The sequence below is a fragment of the Equus przewalskii genome, chromosome 1, assembly GCF_037783145.1.
Source record: "Equus przewalskii isolate Varuska chromosome 1, EquPr2, whole genome shotgun sequence".
Classification (NCBI taxonomy): Eukaryota; Metazoa; Chordata; class Mammalia; order Perissodactyla; family Equidae; genus Equus; species Equus przewalskii.
This window is the reverse complement of record NC_091831.1, coordinates 154,026,849-154,042,403: the sequence shown is the minus strand read 5'-3', so window position 1 is coordinate 154,042,403 and position 15,555 is coordinate 154,026,849. Positions and strand designations below refer to the sequence as shown.

Below are 15,555 nucleotides of genomic sequence, written 5' to 3'. Positions count from 1 at the left end.
TGTTTATAGCCCAGTAGTAGGACCAATGAGTAAAATGCGGTTAGATATACTGTAGGAACTAAGGAGTAGTGGCCTCACTGGAGAGAAACAAGGGATAAAAGTTGGGAGACGGTGCATCATAATGATTAAACTCATAAACCTGTCACATGGGCTCAAATCCTGGACCAGTCACTTACTAGCTTAATGATTTTGGCAAGTCATTGACCTTTTTGAACTTTAGTTTCTTGTTTGTAAAGTGGGCATAGTATTACCTGCCTCATAGGGGAAGTCTTAAGGACTAAATGAGATACTATAAAATGCTTAGTAGTTCCTGGCACAGAGTAAGTGGGGAGTGAATGGTAACTGTTACTAATAATACTTGCCCACAAGGAAAATAAAGGCAAGTATTCTGTCCCTAAAATGTGCATTTTTTTCCCCATTATCTTTCTCCATCCTTTTTTGGTCTTACAGCTGATGCTAATGAGGGATGGCAGTCTTCAGGTTCCTCACAGCACTCTGTCTTAGAGGGGTGGCACTGGTTGAAGCCACCTGTGTTTGGACAGACATTTTTCTCACCAGCCTGTGCAAATGCTTAGCAAGCTCTATTAAGATGCATGGAAGATGCAGCTTTAGAGATGATTGCGGGGCCTCTGGGCCTGTCCCAGGCTGCTCCTTTCTCCTTGGCTGTCCAGTGTACTGACTTGGTAATTGTGCGTTTTACAGAATGACTAGTGAATGCATTGGCTTCTGCCCAGGGGAAGCAAAAAAACTGCTTTTCTTCAAATTTCCCTGGGAATTGAAGAAAGTCTGACTTTCGAGCCTGAAAAAACTTGTGTTTTACCATATTTTTCTTGTCTAAGAAGAATATATTTCTCTTTGCCCTTGTAGAAAACAGCAAGCAATTACTGAATAGCTATGTGGTTCAATTTTCTCATTTAGAAAGAGAGGTTAACTGTCTTATCTGCTCTTTGGGGCCACTTTGAATTTTAGAGTATATTGTCGACTATTTTAGTTAGGATTCTTTCTGTTGTATGGGACAGGAATTCAGCAGAAAAAAATCATAAGCTAAAATGGGCATTTTTGGCTAACATAACCGAGCCATGACCAGACTCTCATGTCTTGGGAAGGAAGCTGGTCTACCCGCAGGCAGGTCCTGAGATTCAGATGCTTTTCTGGTTGCTAGCCTGATTTCTGTCTCTTTGTCTCTGTCTGTCTCTTTAGGTCTGTCTTTTACTTCTGCTCTTCTTTCTCTGTCTTGGCCTTACTCTTTGCTATCACAGACTTTTTCCTTTCAGTGGCTTCTTAAGCTCTAGTTTCATGTCCATCTAGCTCTGTGACCCAAGGAGAGCTTTCTTCTCCTCTAGCTCCAAAGTGAATCCTAGGAAAGAACTGTGATTGATCAGTCTTCGGTCACAGGCTTAACCTTGCCTAGAATGAATACCTTGGCTAAGGGAATGGGGTCCTATGAGTCTCATGATTGTCTGGGAGTGGTCCTTATATCCTTGCCTTCCTCCCTCTCCGGACAGAAAATTGGTGGATCTGCCCCCAAAGGAAGAGGAATGGGAGGAATGAGAGTAAACATCCTTCATTGAGGGTTCAGAAGCCCTTCTCTCCTACCTCACATATAGTGACTCAAAGTCTAATTTTATATGAAAGCTTTGGACTCATGCATGTCATCCCAGGCAGTGGTATGTTTTAGATGATCTTGCCTTTAATGGTTTTCTTATTAAAACTTTACTTGCGTAATTGTGAATATTTATCAGAGATATTTAATAATAGACAGTGATTGCACTGTTGGTAGATAGTGTTTGGGGGTTACTCAGAATTTCTTGTTGGGATTTTGTTTTAACAGGAGCTATTATTTTTAGAGGCACATAGTCTCCATGTTAAAAATCAGCTTTATTCTCAGCAGGTCTCAGCCTGTGTGTTGACAGAATTACAACCATTAATCTGATTTGCTTGATCTTGTAGAGATGCTAAACCATGGGAATTGTATCCTTGTGGAGCAAATAGGAGCTTGCACCAACAGGCTGGCCTTGCAAGGGAATTGAAACAGCCCTGTGTTTAGCATCTGTGCAGAAGTGCTGACAAAGCAGTCATCTTGTGCCCTGTAATATAAAAGTTACTAAAGTGGGAAAAGGGAAAGAAGGCTACAAACCTCCTTTCCTTGTCAACATGTTAAAAAAAGCCAGGCTCTGGGAAATGGACTATCTCCTCCCACTTAGGTTTCTCAGGTTCTCTGGCTAGATGTAAACATCTCCCTGAGTAATCTGTGTTTCTGTAGGCTTTGAATATATAATGCCATAGTCTGTGTATGGGGCTGAGGCAGGAGGAAGAGTTGGTATTCCCTTTGGGTCACCTTACTTCACTACTTTCCTGAAATGCTGTCTGTAATTCACCTCTGCAGGAAGCAGGCCACTGGCTAGGTTTTTTGTTCTTGCTTTTATTTTGTTTTTTGTGTGTGTGTGTGTGTGAGGCAGATTTACCCTGAGTGAACATCTGTTGCCAGTCCTCCTCTTTTTTTTTGGCTTGAGGAAGATTAACCCTGAGCCAACATCCGTGCCAGTTGTCCTCTACTTTTGTATGTGGGATGCTCCCTGATGAGTGGAGTAGTCTGCATCCGGGATCTGAACCTGCAAACCCTGGGCTGCCAAAGTGGAGCATGCAGAACTTTAACCACTTGGCCACAGGGCCGACCCCTTGTTTTTGCTTTTTTTAAACCAATTCGTCTATTTCCTTAATCAAGACTAACCTGTATTGTGTTCCATCATATGGGGGCGATACCTGTTTCTCTTTTCTAAAGTGTCGTGGTTCATTGGTAAAGACCAACATCTTTCAAAACACTTTTTTGCCTTGGTCTTCTGAGTCACGTGCTTTTGGGGGAACTATTTTGGAGGTAGACAGGACTTTTTTAGAAAAAGAGAAAAATAGAGGTTTATTAGCATGTATATCACACTTATACATGGGAGCACCCAGACATGGGTAGCTCCAAGGGGTGGTTAGATCATGGGCTTACATGCCATCTTAGGTTAAAGGAAAAGGAGTTTTGGGCTTCTGGGGAGGGAAGTTATGGGAAGGCGACCAGGAAAAGTATGGTAGACAAGGGTTGTTTAATAAGGTTTGTTATGCAGGTTTAAGTCTGTGCCTTTTCCATTGATAAGAGTTCTTAAGTGTTCTTACTCTTCTTGGCGTAGGAGAAGGAGCCACCTTTTACAAATTGAAATTTCCTTCATAAATGTAAGTTGCCTTAAGAAGGAAAACATGTGCACTGTTTTTAGAGCTTTTTCTGCATCTTGGTTCTTATGGCCTTTAGCTCAAAATAATCCATATGCCAAAGAGGCATCTTTTGCTGTAGTATTTTCCAGTACCCCTCATTCTGCCCTTTGAAATGTCTTTTTTTTTTTTTGAGGAAGTTTCATATATCAAAAGCTGAGCTGGTAGTTTAGAGAGATTTGGGTTGGGGTTTGCAAGATGAGAGATCTGCAAAGAGGGGAGAGACAAAAACATACATTGGAACAAGGATGAGAAGACAGAAAAGGACAAATTTAAATGCCTTGCCCCATCTCCTTGAATCAGTCTCCTAGTCCTGGGAATAAGTCATTCCAGTTAAACAGGTACATCTCATTTAAGGAAGCAGGGGTGTCGGTGAGAGTAAGGTAGGCCTCTATAGGGTGTAAGCAATTAGGCATTTAGTAAGGGGCATTTGTATGGGAACAAAAGACAAATGTTAATGGTTAGAATGAACTGTTGTTGATGTAAATAACCAATAATCAATCTATGGGTCAAAATTGAGGTGAATTTAATATTTGAGCCAATTCTGAGGACTATATCCCAGGAGAGGGACCTCCACCAGGGAAGGAAGCCCTCTGGAGAAGTGAGGTGTACGGCATGGTTATATACTGTCCGGGAACAAGGAACAGCCATCACATATGACAGGAATACTTTTTTCTCTTTTTACTCTAGTCGCAAGATGTACACAGCAGGTCAATCTGACCGTGGGTTCTGGGAAGGAATGCTTATCTTTAAAGAAATGCTGATGTTGGGGGGAGACATCCATCTCTATCTTTAAAGGCATCAGTCTTTGCTTTGCTAAATGTTTAAAGCTGATGTACACTGCATGCTTAGCAGGCCACATCAGGCCATTCTGGAAAAACAAGCTCAGGCCGAATCGGTTTTAAACCAAGATGGCTTCCTCATATACCTCAATATGTTAACTTTCCGTATTGCTTTTCATTTATTCTATCTCTGTAAACCCAGTTTTGAGTCCAGAGGGCAGTTGGTGGAGATTATTTCTAGATATTGGATTCAAAGCATACTTACATGATGGAGTGAGGACAGGCAGTGGCAATTTGATGAATTTCCTGGTTTACAGCTTTAATGTCTCTGGTGATGGCCTTTGGTGTTCCAGTGAACTTTCTGACTGGCCTACACAGCAACAGGAATGAAGGTTGGGTAGGCAGGACTTTTTAATATTCATGTTGGTCATCAGGATTAATGGGCATTAATGGACAAGTAGCAAATGCAGCCCGAAGGCTGACTGGGGAGGGTAGGTAAGGCTGTAAAAGTAGGGCAGGAAACACCATTATGGGCCACTGTCACGTACTGGTATTAACATCGCAGTAAGGGTGCTCTAGTGTACATTTTTGTGAAAGAAGCACAGAGAACATGGGATGACCTGCAGGCCAGTATTTAGAAATCTGCCCAACAGAGCAGTGCGTGCTGCTCTTCTTCAGCTACAGTTGTCCTGTTTTTGCCCACATGAGTATCTGTCCTCACTCATCCAGGCCGAGGTGCTTTGTCCAATGATTTCCCCTGTGAAACATGGAAGGAAAAATACGGATGTTTCAGGGCGAGGGAGAACCTGTCTACTTAAGAAAAGAAGCTCCCCACAGTGATCCACTCACTGTGGTAATTTTGAGAAATGGTAACGTTTTCCAGACCATGACGTTTGCACAGATGAAGTTCCAGTGAAATTCTCTGAAAGAATGGCATCATCGGGGACTGAGAGAAAACCCTTGTGAGCAGCACATAGATGATTGTAGTACTACCGTCTCGTGCTCCCCAAGAGCTCTTTCCAGTGTCTCTGTTTCTCCAAGTTTCTCTCAGTTCCTTAAGTGTTTCAGAGCAGCTTTTCTGCTCTTCGATGTTGGAAAGATTGCTGAGCTGGCATGGAGAAAGTACTTTGGAAGGACAATTGCTGTCATAGTGTTTAATGAGCTTTCTCCTCTGTGAGAATTACAACTGGGCAAATATTGCTGGGTTAAATGCGTTTGGTCACTAAAATCTTTATTTGTCACTGTTTCCAAAGGGTGTATTACTGCTTTGATCTGTACACTGACTGAATTTCTATGGTTTTAGCCCTATGAGTACTAATAAAGCCTGTTTCTCATCCTTGCACTAGGGAGTCCATATAACTTGGTGATGTTCTATTCTAAGAAGAATGTCCTCAAAATCAGTTCCAAGGGCAGGCAGTGAGCATGAGTTGTATGTTTCCTCTGTGTCCATCCTGTGCTTCATACAGGAGATTTAAGCTCCTTCCCTTAGTTACCTAGTCTACTAGTAGGTACCTCTGTGCCATAGGTAAGTGGTATTCTACCTCTCGTATAGATGAACAAATCAGCTCGGAGAGGTTAAAGAACTTACTTAAGAGTATGGCTCTGAAAGGAATCTGGGTAGTATTTACTCTACCTGCTGGCCTTGTATTTCACCTTCTGTCTGTGCCCTAGTAAGCTACAAGGAACATTCCTGGCTTTAAAATTTTTTAAACTTTCAAAGCAGGATAAGTCATAAATATAGTGCAGTATTCTGGGTATGGACCTAGTGAAAAGCAAGAGTTGCTTCTTTTAGACATTAAAATGATTATCCTTTCTCTTCTTAGATAAAGACAGCTACTTTAGAAAATTTTCTAAGCCTAGTTCATATTTGGAAAGCTTTGCAAATAATGTTTTTAAAGCCCACAGATCTGCAGAAAATGGAATTCATCTACGGAATTGGCATCTGTCCTGTCCCCATTTGCCAATGTCCGTATCTCCTTTTATCTGTTTTTGCGGTAATAGCCTCTACCTTTTACCTACAGGAGACCAACTGGATTTTGAATCCACTCTTTCCTACCCACCCACCCTAAATAAATATAAGTAGAACATATCACACGTAATAGGGTGTACTGTCCTTGTGTTCAGGTCACTTTCTGATTTGTCTTAAACTGCTCCTGTTTTCTTTTAAGCTCTGAAAATATAGGTTAATTCTAACTTTCATGATGATTTGAACAACTGAAACTCCATGATACCCTAGGGTCGTAAGGGAAACGGAAGCAGATTAAAAAAAAACTTACTGTTTTCTCAAGCAGCAATATCTTGTTTCTTCCTCTGTAATTCTCGTACCCAAATTATTCTTTAGGTAGGTGATGAGATATTTTTCTAGTTGTACAGTGGAGAAAACTGAGATGAGGAGATAAAAAGCGACTTGCTCAAGGTCGCTCACGGTCAGTGGCACAGCCAAGAATAGATCCAGGTCACCAGAGTCCTTGGGCTTTGTTTATTACATCACTCAACTTCTCTTCAAAAAGTAACAGCCCTGCCAACGACAAAAATGAAAGGACAGTCAACTCTCAGACTCAGCTTTTAGGGCTTGCTCTTTTTTTTTTTTTTTTCCATTTTTGGTTAAAACATATCAATAGCTGCCAAATTGCAACATGGTGAGCTAGCTTTAGGATCTTAACTAAGACAGAATTTGTAAGGAAAAACAAAATTCTGTATCTATAGTCAATAATACTGTGTTGTACACTTAAGAATTTGTTAAGATGGATGGGACTGGCCTGTTGGTATAGTGATTAAGTTCACATGCTCTGCTTTGGTGGCCCAGGGTTCATGAGTTTGGATGCTGGGCACAGACCTACACACCACTCATCTAGCCATGCTGTGGTGGCGTCCCACATACAAAATAGAGGAAGATTGGCAATGGATGTTATCTCAGGGCCAATCTTCCTCACCAAAAAAAAAAACAAACCCAAAAACATTTGTTAACAGGGTAGATTTCATGTTAAGTGTTCTTACCAAAATGAATGAAAAATCTTAAAAAGATAAACAAAATTCTAATATCTTAGTCACAAATTGGGCAAATGACAAAGCAAAAGGGAGAAGTAGCTGAAGATTCTACAGTGGTTGTATAGGAAGCTTGTACTTGAACCTCATCTAAAGAGGAAGAAACACACAGAAGAGAGCAGAGGGGTATATAGTCTAAGATTCCACCCAGGCACCCAGAATAATAGCATCAGGAAAACTGAAGTCATGAATAAGAAGAGGATTTGAAAAAATTACTAAGCCAATTTTTATAGAAGAGGGCTCTTAACATTACAGTAGTGCATGATGTACAGATTCTGCCGCTTGAAAAAGGTGGAGTCAAAATCACAGAGAGAGATGAAAGCAGAACTACTCAATTCTTATTTTGCTCTTGTCTTTCCCATTCAAGTGTATCAGATGCGAATCTCCATCTACAAAAGCAGGTATATAAATAGTGTCTCAGCTCTTTATTTTTATTTTTTAAAATTTTTCTTTTGAGGAAGATTAGCCCTGAGCTAACATCTTCCACGAATCCTCCCTCTTTTTGCTGAGGAAGACTGGCCCTGAGCTAACATCCATGCCCATCTTCCTCTACTTTATATGTGGGATGCCTGCCACAGCATGGCTGGGAAGCGGTGCATAGGTCCACCCCGGGATCTGAACCAGTGAACCCTGGGCCACTGAAGTAGAATGTGCAAACTTAACCACTGTGCAAGTGGGCCGGCCCCTCAGCTCTCTATTCTTTTACAAATCGTGTTCATTTCTGTTTCAAGCCTCTTCCTTCTGGGACTGTGGAAGATTTACCCTCAGTCCTTCTTAGGGTCACAGGACTTGCCAGAGTTGTGTCAAGGCTCTAGGGGACTGCCACAGTGGAGCAGCATTGGGAGGGGGACCCTCTGGTCATTGAGGCATCTGACCACACAGCTTACGCCGTAGCACCTGCTGTTTCTGCTCACGTGGCTCTCTCAGTTACAGTTGTTTGGGTCATCCTTGGTCTGTAGAAATCTTTTGGTGACATTTCCTATCGTTCCTTCTGCCTAGATGTACCTCACACAGCTGTGGGGGTCTTGTGGCCTCCCTGGGACACTGCCAAAAAGCAGGGCCTGGCTTCGCCATCTCCCAGGATCCATAAGTCTCTCTCTCCTTTCCTAACAGCCCTGGGGAGATAAATCCTTGCATGTTTCTTCAAGATTCTTCATGTCGATACATCTCATTCCTTTTTATCTCCTTCAGAAAATTCCCTATGTTCTTGTAAGAGTTTAGGATTGGAAAACAAAATCCAGAAATATTCTCAAGCTATTTCTCTTTTTCTCCTTGCCACATTACCTCTCTTGATGCAGTGAACACCAATTCTGATACCTGCCTTATTGGGAGGGTCCAGCCAAAGGGGAAAAACACAAGGAGAAATGAAAAGAAACATAGGGTAATATCTTGGAATATTACTTTCCTTTAGAAGTACGGTAATTTGGGATATCTGTCTTGTTCACATCCATTTCCTTTTCTCTAAAATTGACCCCAGTAGACAAGCTTGGGCTCCATATACACAATAGCATGTCCCTGGCCAATGCTATTTAAACCAAGGACAGAAATCTGACCCAAGCTGAGCCAGTGGCGTTTCTTCACCAAGAATTGGAGTTTAGGATTGAGGGATTGAAATGACTAAGAGTTGCTGGCATTAAATCACGATAAGAGAAGTGCTCCACGGTGTTGGCCTCCGCAGCAGTGGCCTCCGCGCCCTGCTGCTGAGGCCACTGGAAGGCTCTGCTTCCTGTTCTTCCTGCTCTTGGCTTTTCTCCTCTTTCTCTGATTTCGTGAAATTGCCCATGAATTTCATGAAATTGGATACATTTCTCTTTTTGTTAAGGTAGACAAAATCAGTTTCAGTTGTGTGCTACCAAAAGTAATTTAAGAATGTTCTTCAAAATTGCAAAGGCAGAAACCCACGGTGAAGAGGAAACTGAAACTCAAGATAGGTGACGAGATAGTAAGATAGAATCTAGCCATTTAAGGTGTGTTTGTCTAATGATTTACAGTGACTGTTGCAAGAATTGTACTTGTGACCCTGGAGCAACTTTTGGCATTTTCTGAGCTGCTTTTAGCTGCAGGCACTGCTTTGTAGTATGGCTTTGTAGTAGGATGCTGTGGGAACAGTCAGACGGTGTGCAGGGTTTTCGAGGATGGAAGGGCTTCCATTTGAGGGCTTGCTGGAGAGACTGGGGTGGTTTTGTGAGGAGGGGAAGGCATCTCAGGAAACAAGACTGGCTTTCAGGTGTTTAAAGGACTGCTGGACAGAAGAGGAGCTGGATTTACTCATTGCAGCTCTGGAAGTAATAACAAGCATCACTGGAAAGATATCAAGGGAAATTGATTATGACTCAGAACAAGGGATTTTTTTTTTTACTTTTAGGGCTGTCTGGAATGCCATGAGGCTTCCTTGTGGGGTAGAGAACACTTTGCCATGACAGAGTTGAAATTGAGACTGGATGGCCATCCATGAGGGTTACAGTAAGGGAGAGGGTCTTACGTTGGGAGAGAGGTGGCATGGAATGGATAACTCCTAGTTTCTCTAAATCTAAGATTCCAGTATTTTCCCTATGAATATTATTAACTCCTGGACTAGAAAAATGCCAACCCACGTTTTGACAGACTGCAATAGTAGTTAAAGCGTTTCACAGATACAGTTTTCTGAAAATGTTTTTCTTTCCTTCATTAAAAACAAACAAACAAACATAAGCTACAAACTGTCATTGAGAGGAGACAGTTCCCAAAAGCAAGAATTTTTTATTTTCTATTTTCTAAATTGGAATTGACAGTGATCAACGGTTTCACATCCAGGTTGACTGAATGGAAAAAACTTTCTGTAATATTAATATAATCATACAACACCCAGGGAGCACTGAATTCTATTATCCCTAAATTTCTAGGCTACATAAAACTGAATAGATTCCTTGAGTTATTTTAAGGAATAAGTCAGAATCCCAACTTTTCTCCCAAACCTTTGTAAATGAAAAAATATTACTATGGCACCTTCTACAAAACCTGTACAGGTAGCCTAGGTATTACACCTGTCACTCTCCAAAGCATCTCACATAAGCCAGTCCCTTAACAGCTATGTAACCATTTGTGTATTTCAGATTAGTCTTCTTAACTAGAAGGTAATGACTGGATTATTTTAGTTTGTCATTTACCACAGCAAGCAGATGTTGACATTCAATAATCATGTCTTAAACAAAAAGGGACAAGGAAAGCCACTCAGTTTGAAATCTTGGTCTTCAAGACTCCATCAGACATAGTCTGACATCATGAAGCTTTTCATAATCTCTCATGCTTCAGGTAAAAACCTTAAAAAATTACAAGCATACATATAGCCATTATTAGCTCTCTACTCTATTTAAGTGGGTGGATTACATTTATAAAGAACATTCAGAAGAATCCAGTCTTTTTTGCTTTGCAAATTGGATTCTCAAGTCACTTTAAAGACATCATTTGCAACATAAGTAGAAAAAAAACCTTTCTATTTTAGAGTCTAACTGAAGAGGAGAGAAACATAATCATGACTGTAAAATCTGATGTAAAACCCTTTTAAAAATCATTTTGGAAGTGTAGAAAATACCAAAAGGTACAAAGAAGAAAATAACAATGATCCATATTGCCACTAGGAAGAATTAACTACATCTTGGCGTATTCTCTCCCTTTGTTTTTAGGAAACACACTTTTAAAAAGTCATATCTGTTGATTTTCAAGAACTCAAATAAGGCAAAAAGTTACAAAGACAGCAATTTTTTAAACCATCTCAAATACTACAGTTCCCATTATTAACCTTAGGTGACCATCATTTCACACATAAATCTATCTATCTATCTATCTACCTACCTGTCTGTCTGTCTATCTACCTACCTACCTACCTAGCTAAGGATGGATGGGTGCTTAGATAGAAATACTTTTATAAAAATAAGTAGAGAAGAAGCTATTTATAACAAAAATGATTAATTTTTCAAATTTTCGAGCAATTAGAAACTGAATTGAAACTAAAGAATGGTCAAACTTCAGAGAATTTTACCTCATTTCAAGATATATGATTTCTTTAAAAAAATCTCTCTATGGCTAAAGTATCATGAAAAATATTAAGAGGTTAGAGTCATTATCGTTAATTATATTGCTGTTTTTATGAATGTTTTCCTCTTTAGACAGTATCCATTGACTCTCTTTTTTTAAAGATTAACACTTTTGGATCTTCCTCCTGTCTACCTCTCCCCACCTCCCGGCTGTTGTCCGTTCATTTGTACATTGTTCAGGTTATGGTATTCCATTTTGCTCTGTGAATATAATTTTGAGAGTTTTTTAATAGTAGCTTGATGCTGAAATGAATTTAATGCCTATAGACTCTGGGTGAGATATCTTTGTGCTTTATTTTCAGTGATTTTGCTGACTGGTAAGTGTCAACACTAACTTGACACAGTCATTCGTAAGCCCCAGTGTGTAGGGTCTCTGAAACTGTGTAGACCATCCTTCATTCATTCCCTAAAAATTTGTTGAGTGCCTGTTTGGTGCTAGGCGTTACTGAACCCTAAAAATTCAGCGTTGAATAACACATAGTCCCTGCCTTCAAAAACTGAGAGCAACCAGAATATATGAAATTCCTAGTGTGTTAGCTCTGTAAGAGCTATTTTATTATTTCTTTTATCCTCAATGCCATCATGAAGCCTGGAATTCTATAGGCCCTCAATTAGTACTTGTTTAATTGAATGGGCCTTTAGGTGCTAGAACTGTGGTAGTACATTAAAAGTTATGTCTAAGTTTATCTTGATGACAAACCTATTAGGTAGGCATTTATTGTCTCCATCTTATAAATGAGGAAGCTGAGTCTCAGTAAGTAATATCCCAAAATTATGCATTAGGATTTGTTTGTACTACTCATTCTTTTTTCATGACACCTGGCTTGGGTCATTTATGTTAGAAGTAATACAGGAAAGAGGCACATAAATTGCTGATTTAAATACGGTGGGGTGAGTAGTCTAACAGTGTATGTACAGTCCAGGGATTAAGAGGCTGCTTGGTGTTGAGTCTCCACTCTACCATGTATTAGCTATGACCTCAAGCAAGTCCCTTCAATTCTCTAAGCCTCGGTTTCCTATCTGTAAAATGGGATTAATAGTGGGAGGATTAGATGAAATGATTAAGGTAAAATGTTTAGCATAATGCCTGCCACAGGTGCTCAAGAAATAGTTGCCATTAATACTATTTTTACAAACTACTCTGGATGCTCAAAGGAAGGGATAATTTTTTCCTCAAGATTTGGGCTCTGCTGGAAGCATAGGAATTCATCAGGCGAGAGGTAGACAGTCTTTTTTTAAAATTTTTATTATTTTTTAATTGCAGTAACATTGGATTATAATAATATATAGCTTTCAGATGTACATCGTAATATATTTTGAATTCTGTGTAGATTACATCATGTTCACCACCCAAAAACTAATTATAGTCCATCCCCTCACTTGTGAGCCTAATCACCCCTTTTGCCCCCAACCCTGTTCCCCACCCTTCCCCTGTGGTAACCAGCAATCCAATCTCCAATGCTATGTGTTTGTTTGTCGTTGTTTTTATCTTCTACTTATGAGTGAGATCATACAGTATTTGACTTTCTCCCTCTGACTTATTTCACTCAGCATAATACCCTCAAAGTCCATCCATGTTGTCACAAATGGCCGGATTTCATCGTTTCTTATGGCTGCATAGTATTCATTGTGTGTATATACCACATCTTCTTTATCCATTCATCCCTTGATGGCCACCTAGGTTGCTTCCAAGTCTTGGCTATTGTGAATAATGCTGCAATGAACATAGGGGTGCATGTATCTTTATGCCTTTGAGTTTTTAAGTTCTTTGGATAAATACCCAGCAGTGGGATAGCTGGATCATATGGTAGATCTATTCTTAATTTTCTGAGGATACTCCACACTGCTTTCCATAGTGGCTGCACCAATTTGCACTGCCACCAGCAGTGAACAAGGGTTCCCTTCTCTCCACATCCTCTCTAACACTTGTTGTTTCCTGTCTTGTTAATTATAGCCATTCTGATCGGAGTGAGGTAATACCTCATTGTAGTTTTGATTTGCATTTCCCTGATAGCTAATGATGTTGAGCATCTTTTCATATGCCTGTTGGCCATCTGTATATCTTCTCTGGAGAAATCTCTGTTCAGATCTTTTGCCCATTTTTTTAATTGGGTTGTTGGTTTTCTTGTTATTGAGATGTATGTGTTCTTTGTATATTTTAGATATTAACCCGGTAGACGGAGTCTTGACAGAAAGAGAAACATGAAACACAGGACGAGAGATCCTGCCCAGACACACAGTATTTGCATTGCCCTGTGTAATTCCTGAAACTTCCTTCACTTGTCCATCTCGGGAGTGTCCAAACAGGAGCATCTGTGTTTAGAGAGGCTGGCTTGCAAATAGACCATCGTATCTTACTGGACCATCTTTCCATTGAGAAGGTGAATTAGTCAGTGTCTGTGCAGCTCTGAGGAAAGGTGAGGGGACAGGGCAGTTTTTGGGCTATTTGTCCAGGAGGCCAGGGGCCATCCCAGGCCAGCTTAAGAGCACCTAATGGTCTGAGGAAGAAGCCTGCAGCCTGTCTAATATTCTGGAACAGTGTTTCTCAATCTTTTTTTCATTGTCTCTTTACTTTAGACTTTTGCCTGATTGTCCCCTACCATGAAATGTTAATATCACAGATAAACTGCATATCTGGTGATGTACTATATGTTTATCTCTACTTCATACATAAAAAGAGTAAGATTTTTAGCCCCCTCCCAAGAACCAAATTGAATGAAACAGACTTCAGAGAACCTTCTCAGATAAGCTGCTGGTCAGGAGCTGGCCCTACACTTGAAGGCTCTAACTGCTCTGTGCTACAAATAGCCACTTTTTATTATGCTTTCAGTTGCACCTCCACAATGATTCCTTCTAGAAAAATGGTCTGGTCTCTCTCTCTGCTTTCTCGCCTGCCCTTTCACAGTCTGTTTTCCATATGGTAGCCTAAGTGACCTTTTAAAAATGTAATCAGATCGCGTCTCTCCTTAAAACTCTCAAAAAGCTTCCCGTTGGTCTTAGAATAAAATTTGGATTCTGTATCATGGCCCCCAGTCTCCAGTCTCTCTCGGTAGCAGCCTGTGTTCAGGTGACAGTGCTCCCATGGACAGACAAAAGCCATGGGGCAGAAAGTCACAGGTGTTTGCTGTGAGTAGTGCTCGCTGTGTGGCCATGCCTGTTGAGAGGATAGGGGTGGGTCCTGACAGCAGTGGCTGTGACACCAGAAGGGTGCAGAAGAAGGGATTTGTCTGCTCAGGGGAGTCAAGAAAGACTCCTCTGAAAAAGTGACGGTGATGGAGCTACGATATGAAAAATGATGACGAGTTTTCTGTGTAAAAGAGGGATGGCAGTCATATTCTGTGCAGAGGGAAGAGTATGTGTGGAGCCCTTGTGGCAGGACAGAGTGGCCTGCGTGTGGCCTTACTGAAAGGTCACTGTGGCTGGGGCATTGTATGAAATGGAGCTGGAAAAATAAGTAGGGACCCAACTGTGTAGAGCCTTTCAGGCTGTGTTAAGGGCTGCAATCTGTCTTAAGAGCAAGATTGCTACTGAAGGGCTTTGACTGCGTGTGACTAGTTGAGGAGGTGACACGGTCAAATTTTTGTCTTGAAAAGATTGTTGGTGGCAGTGCAAACAGCAGGTGAATGAGCACAGATCAATTTGGAGGCCCTGCAGTGGGAGGGTGGCCAACCAGTACTGGTTTGCTTGGGACTTTGCTGGTTTTAGCCCTGAAAGGCCTGCATCCTGGAAACTCCTCAATCATGGGCAAGCCAGTGCCGTTGGTCACCCTGTGCTATACAGTCTTTCGGGTGAGAGATGATGGTAGGCTCATGAAAGATACAGGATCTTTGCTAGACTCATCAGAAGAAAAAGGGGTCAGGATCATGATTCCCTGTTTTTGAGATCTCCTTAGAATTGGCTTCCCCCAAAATACAAGCAACACAGCAACATAGCAGTACACATACACACACACACACACACACACACGCACACACACACGCACACACACAGCCCTAAGGTGCAAATTGCTTCAGGTAAGCCTTTATTATTTTTTCTACACAGGCCTGGTGGCATCACATTTTTGACATCTCAAAGCCTGGAGCCTGCCCAAGCGAAGGTCGATCTAGGTAAGAAGGTGGACTAAATCATTGCCGCATGTTGTACTTCTCACTGGCAAGCTGCTCCCTGGCCCACACTTCATCCCCAGCTTCCTTGTTCCAGCCTTGCTCCCCCTCCCACCTTGTTAGCCCCCCAATCCCACTAAAGCTTGCTTTTTGACCATGCTCCACTACAGAGCATGTTAGTAATTCCCATTTGCCCCCTAAATAAGGTAAATAACTCCACTCTTAGATTTCAAAGCTGCCTCCCCCGCTCCTTATCTAATTCTTCCCACTTTTCTAGTCACTAGAGGCAGAAGACTTGTT

At 41.1% G+C, this 15,555-nt stretch overlaps 1 protein-coding gene across 8 annotated transcripts in view; it reads left to right on the top strand.

The window, feature by feature from the left end:
* The window catches only part of FMN1 (formin 1), a 383,790-nt gene that overhangs the window by 1,451 nt on the left and 366,784 nt on the right, over positions 1-15,555 (top strand). For 5 of the 8 annotated variants that reach the window (XM_070584360.1, XM_070584371.1, XM_070584336.1 and 2 more), the window contains one exon: positions 15,194-15,258. The exons of the other annotated variants lie outside the window; for them this stretch is intronic. The gene's annotated coding sequence lies outside the window, so the exon portion shown is untranslated. The remainder of the gene's footprint in view (positions 1-15,193; positions 15,259-15,555) is intronic. 8 annotated transcript variants of the gene reach the window in all.